General features: G+C 38.2%; 1 protein-coding gene across 6 annotated transcripts in view; it reads left to right on the top strand.

Moving 5' to 3' along the window:
* Window positions 1-6000, top strand: part of PTPRK (protein tyrosine phosphatase receptor type K) — a 403334-nt gene that overhangs the window by 360507 nt on the left and 36827 nt on the right. The gene's annotated exons all lie outside the window — the stretch shown is intronic.

Here is a 6000-nt window from a genome sequence, read left to right as displayed (position 1 = left end):
TGCGCTTACCTTCTCTGACATTTTATGCCATCCCAAATGTGACCAGAGGTTAGCCCGAAGCTGTAGTTACTTCATTTTTGCATGTGGAGGCATCCTTTGGGAGGGATCAGAAATCTCTTTTGGAAGGAGCCAGAGGCACCCATGGAGCAGTGTCTGTAGGCTCCACTTCTGCAGTGACGACCTTTTACGAAGAGAACAGCGATACCTGCTGTTCTCGGTATGGAGGCTAAACATATGATATCACAAAGCTTCAGGGCCTAGGCGTAACTGTTAGTTTTGGTAACGCCTTCACCCTTGCCCCTGCAAGGGGGTGCACGCGAGGACAAGGTTTGGCCACAGGATGTTGCGACAGCAAGTGAGGCAGCAGCCACAAATTTTCTCTCCGCGTCACCTCATTCTTCTTCTCCTTGAGCACCAGTGCAGAGCAGGGAAGCTACTCGTGGCCCGGCATCCCCTTCGGCTCCAGCGGAGCAAACTGAGTTCTTTTCCCTGGGGCCACTGCAGACCCTGGTTACCATGGTGATACAGATGAGCCTGACACTTAAAAGCACAGTGCAGGGAACCACTTTTTTGGTTCAGAATCAAATACAATTCTTCTTTTTAATTCTGCTCCCCTTTGAAGCTATAATTTAGAGTCCTCAAAGCAACAGCTTAGATACACCCGAACTCTAGCAAATTCATAGCATCGCTTCACCTTCCACAAACTGTGCTCCAGACGAGGAGCTCGTTGGAAGAAATTGTGGGGACTCCTCCTTTCCCAGTAAATGCTTCCAGCCATATCTCCAGCTTATGACTTCTTCTTCCCAAAAGGAAGGCCAGCCATCTGCCAAGCTGTGACTCACATGAAGAAGTCTGTAAGACCATGTGAACTGTGGGCACTGGTCACTGGCACAAGTGGCACCTTCCATCCTCTGATGCCTGTAGGAGCACATTCAAGCGTTTTCATCAGATCAAATCAACTGAGACTTAAAAAAACAGGAATTAGGCTAAAAAGGGTTACGGATCTTCTCTCTCTAAACTTCAATTTATTAATTAACTTTCAGGCTTTTAAAAATTTCCTTAATTGCGCAATGATTAGCATTGTGGCAAAGCAATAGCAAACCAAAACTGATAGAGGCAGAATGGTCTTTTGGGTAGATGATTAAAACACAGGGCAGACCAATCTGAAAAAATGTTTATCAGAGAATCTCGCTGTCTTCTCAGAGAGCCCTTTTCTCAGATGGTAGACTGACATATTGCCAAAGCTGGATGGAACGCCAGTTTCATTTGATGTTATCCTGACATTACTTTGTTGAACCCATTCAGACATCTTTTCTGTTTTTAATTAAAAGTTTTTGAATGCCACATAACAAAGGTGCAGAACAGATTATCTCGAACAGACTTATTTTGAATATCAAGCGATGCAGCAATAACACTAGTTTGTGGGAATTCAAAGATCTGCCACAAACAGAAATTGGCATTCAAAGAAAATACAGTGTAATAAAATAGCAGCTTTAATCACGTATAAAACACCTCAGATAAAGGAAACCCGGCATAAAATGCTGTGAATGTTAGACAGTCAAGCAGTATGTTGAGAGTGTTGTGTATAAAATCTTGTTCAAAATCTTTGATTTAAAAACTAGCTTTTAGAAGACTGGCTATTCACTAAATGGTGCTGTACAAGCAGCCCTGCAAAATCCTACCAGAATTTTCTGCTTGAATAATTTTGTTTGGATGAGAGAGTAGAATATCATTATCTTTATTCCAACACGATCTCCTTAGGAAGGTATAGGTGAATAGATTTTATGCTGAGTCTCGTAAATTTTCTGACAATTTTGCAAGGCTGTGTGTAAATGCTGAGCTACAGAGGGAAGGAGAAGACAGGCAAGTAATATGTGCCGTGACTGGATTCCTTATTCTAAGGTATACTTTAAGAGTTAAGTATGGATATTAAGCAAACACTCAATTTTAGAAGAGGGGGTTGGAATTTTTACATACATTCAATTAAAAACTTTATAAAAATTTTAGCAGAATTAAGTACATTAGAAATTTATGCAAATAAGATGCATTCAGTTTGCTGATTGGTTTTAGGAGGAGGACTCTACCTCACCAATTCTTTAGAATTTTATTATCCTTAAGAGAGTTGCACCAACCCTGGTCTAATTTAGTGCTGTACACAGTTCAAGTTCATGGTATTGTTGTGAAAGTCAACTGACTAGATTTTTTCCTTTAGGATCTATAAAACCAAGGAAAACTGTTTCTTATGTGGTGATTATTATTGGCAATCTACAGAGTCAAAATCACTTGATGAGGGATTTTATAAATTTTGTGAATGGGACTGTGCAATATGATCGCTGTTGTTGTTCATTAGTTCAGGAGAAAGGGGAATGAGTATGTTGCTGAATCAAACTCACCTCTAGCAATCCAGCTGATAAATCTTTTGAATAGACAGCTATTCCTATAGAGGGGAAAACAGTGTAAGTCCCCTCAGTCTCTAGCAAGGCTGTGTTGTTATAAGTCTGTGTACAATCTTACCTGATCAAAATTTTCATATTTGCCACAATTGCAGGAACACTGCTGCACAAGCACCACCTAATTAACCCCATTATATACACAGAATTTTTAAATTTTCTGTGTAAATTTCATTCTTTGTATATTTTATTTCGTTGCGGTACAGATGCTTTCTTAGACCAGAAGAAGAAATGAATCAATAAAATAATAAAATAAATGAATCAATAATAAAATAAGTTATCAAAATATAAATGATATGAAATACTTTCAGATTCCTAAATTTCATTAAATTGTTCGGTTACATTCAGTGACTTCCTTAAAACAACACACCATATTGCATACAGTGCACAAACAGACAAATAGTAAATTATCATGTGATTTTAGATCTGTAATTGCTTTGAATTATATCCAGATGTAACATGTAGTCCAGAGAATGCGTATATTATCTGTTGTTGGAAATGTACAGAGTAGAATCCTGCCTTAATTTAAGTCAGAGGAATTTTGCTGTTGATATTTGAGAAAGGGGTAGCATTTTGCCCATAGATTTTAGCATTTTGAATAGAAGAGAGTCAGCCACTGGTTATATGCTTGCTTAGTCTATGACTTTTCAATACCATTTTTCTCCCCTACTTTAAGACTTCGTGTTAGGTTTCCGATGGGCAGTAGCTTTATCTCCTAGCAGCATTAAAGCAGATAGTGTGAGTTATTGCCTCTTATTTCATACCCCTTAATGTAATAAAACCACAGTAAATGAACAAGCAGTTGATATCCTCTTGGCTCTGAGCTGTTGTTCTGAAGACTTGGACAGAAAGCTGTATTTTGAACAGTTACCAAAGATCTAAACTCAATTATTTTGTACAGGATATTTAATAAAACCCTGCTGCCTAAGTTAGGAGAATAACTAAACTCCCTCTGTTATCTTTCTTAAAGATTTGCTCAGAGGTATATGTCTGATTATCTAAGGTGACTTCTCTGAATGAAGTAATGTCATGAGTGGCCAAGAAGTATTTTAAAACAATATTCTGAGAAACACCTATGTTACAGCTTATTGTAATAAGCAATAAACATTGTATCGTTCTCCAAAGAAGTGTGTTACAAATCTCTAATTTTTTACCCTGTACTCTCTCATCTCTCACTAATACTCCCATGAAAACACCACCATCCTTATCATGGCCCAAAGCCTGTTCTTTGGTTGTGTTTGAGTCTACAACTTCTGAAGTGCATGTTCAGGTTGCATCCGGTCCTTGTGATTCATATTTTGTTGTCTCTCAAAGACCTGGCCTTAAATCTCAATCTGTACAACTAAGTCTCTTATTCAGGCCTTTGCTTTTGCAGCTTGTCTATTTCTTACCTTTTCTTGGCCAAAGCTACCCTCTTGTACTCATGTTGTACTCATGGTGAATTAGAACATAGCAACTATGCTGTGTTCCAGCATGCTCCTCTCTCTACCCTTCCCAGCGCCTCGCTGTTCCTCAGTATCCCATACGTCAACTGTGATTTTTCCCATTGACGTTTAAGACCATTTATAGTTTAGCTTTGATTGGCCTTTTGACTCTGCTGTTTATCGAATGTTCATGTTTATCATATTCAATCCAGCTAACCGTGGGTTGTCAGTTGATTCATTTTCAGTGTTGAGGACCTTAAACACCACCTTCTTTCAGTTCCTCAAAAGTCATCCCTGTCGTTTCCCCTGTGAGATAGCAAGTAGTCTTATCATGTATTTATCTGACATTAATTCTAGTTTGCATGTGTATGCATGCGTACATGGGTACGCATCTGATCCTTATCTGATCCTTACTCTTACTTCTAGACTCTTCAATGGCACATATAAGCAAAATATCTAGTACTGAGTCCATGTGGGTTTTGTATGCAAATGTGCATGCAGGCATGTATTTACAGAAAGGAGGAAGCAGTTAGTATTCCTCAATGGATATAGTTCAAGCTGTAAGGAAGAAAGATTATTATGATGATGAAGTGCTGTGATGATGATGATGATTAAAGCACCACCAGAGCTCTAGCTTTCTCCTTAGTGGAAGATAGCACAGTCCTAACTCAGAAAGTTGTTCTGAGAATAAATTGTTTGTAAGTGATCCAGGTACTGCTGAGATGGAGAACACAGAAACAAGTAACAAAGAATTATTTAAAACAATAGCACGATCCTTCTTCCAAGAGCAATTAGGCATGCTGTACCTTGAACCCCAAACAGAAACTTTCTCAGTAATAGGGTAAAATCAGAAAGTACTAAGTAATGTTTATCGCTGGTATTAACTTATGCTAGCTTTCTGAAAGGAACACTGAGCAAATTTTTAAGGGAGTGGTAGTCTTTCTCTGATGTGGCTTTACCTAGTTTTTCATTTCGATTGTTTGTTGAGAGGCATTTTAGTTTCAGGGTAAAAGATATTTTGTGTGTAATGACAGGCATGATACCAACAACTTTTAAATACTACTCGTGCAGCTGCTGTGAGGAAGGGAGAAGTTAAGTGGAATCTCCTGCATTCCAGTTGGAGAATAGGAAGGGAAAACGTCAGAAATAGAAGGGAAAAGTAGTACGTGTGCTCATGTCTGTTAGCAGGGCAGACAGGATACTAAGCCACAGGGTTAGAAAATAAGAAGGAACTGGAAAACTGAAGAGCTGTCTGTTGTTTTACAAGTAAACTCCTCATGGGATTTTACCCTTGGCCGAAACTTATTTATATTTTTTGATGTTTTCACTAGGCTGAAAAAACCCATGTTCTTGCTTCTTTGTACGCTAGACTGTGAAGCAAAAAGGTGTAGACTGAATGGCTGTGCACTTTGAAATACTCTGTTTTCCTCTCTACTGTAACCTGTGGCCTCAGCCCACTCAACTGTGTTAGAGTGGTTTCATATCTGCGTAGAACAGTGATTTTTTTCAGGATTTATAAATAGAAATAAAACTACTGCTGACTCTAGGCTTGGATTTGTGCATGCCTCATACAAAGAATCTAATTTCCATGTCAGACTTATGATAAAAGGGATTTACAATGTAGAATGAAGATCTCAGACTAGATGCTGTAAGGTGGATTAGTAAACAAGGGTGGATTGAAATTGGGTAGAAGAGAGAAGGAGGACTGGAGTGTAGGGTGCTAGCTGGGACTTAGAAAAGAGAGTTTAATTTTCTGTTTGTGAGTTATTTATCTCTCTTGCTATTCCATTTTAGGTATTCCATGTTTAATATGTGAAAAATAACAGTAGGAAGTGATGATTTAGTTGATCAGATTGTCTCTGTAAAAGCATACTTCCACTTTGTAATACCACAACTTGTTTGGAAATCCAGATGCATGTACACCTCTTATTTACATATATGAAATTATATGTATATGTACAACTAGATAAATAAATTATATGCAAACCCACACTATATACCTGTATATACACATGTATATACTTGCTGTTGCAAATGTGTATGGTGTGTATATTGAAAGTTATAGTGTGTTCATATACATGTGTGTACATGTATAAACACATGATGCATGTATCTATTGTCTGGCT

Source organism: Dromaius novaehollandiae, chromosome 3, assembly GCF_036370855.1.
Source record: "Dromaius novaehollandiae isolate bDroNov1 chromosome 3, bDroNov1.hap1, whole genome shotgun sequence".
NCBI classification, from domain to species: Eukaryota; Metazoa; Chordata; class Aves; order Casuariiformes; family Dromaiidae; genus Dromaius; species Dromaius novaehollandiae.
This window is presented reverse-complemented; position numbering and strand designations above follow the sequence as displayed.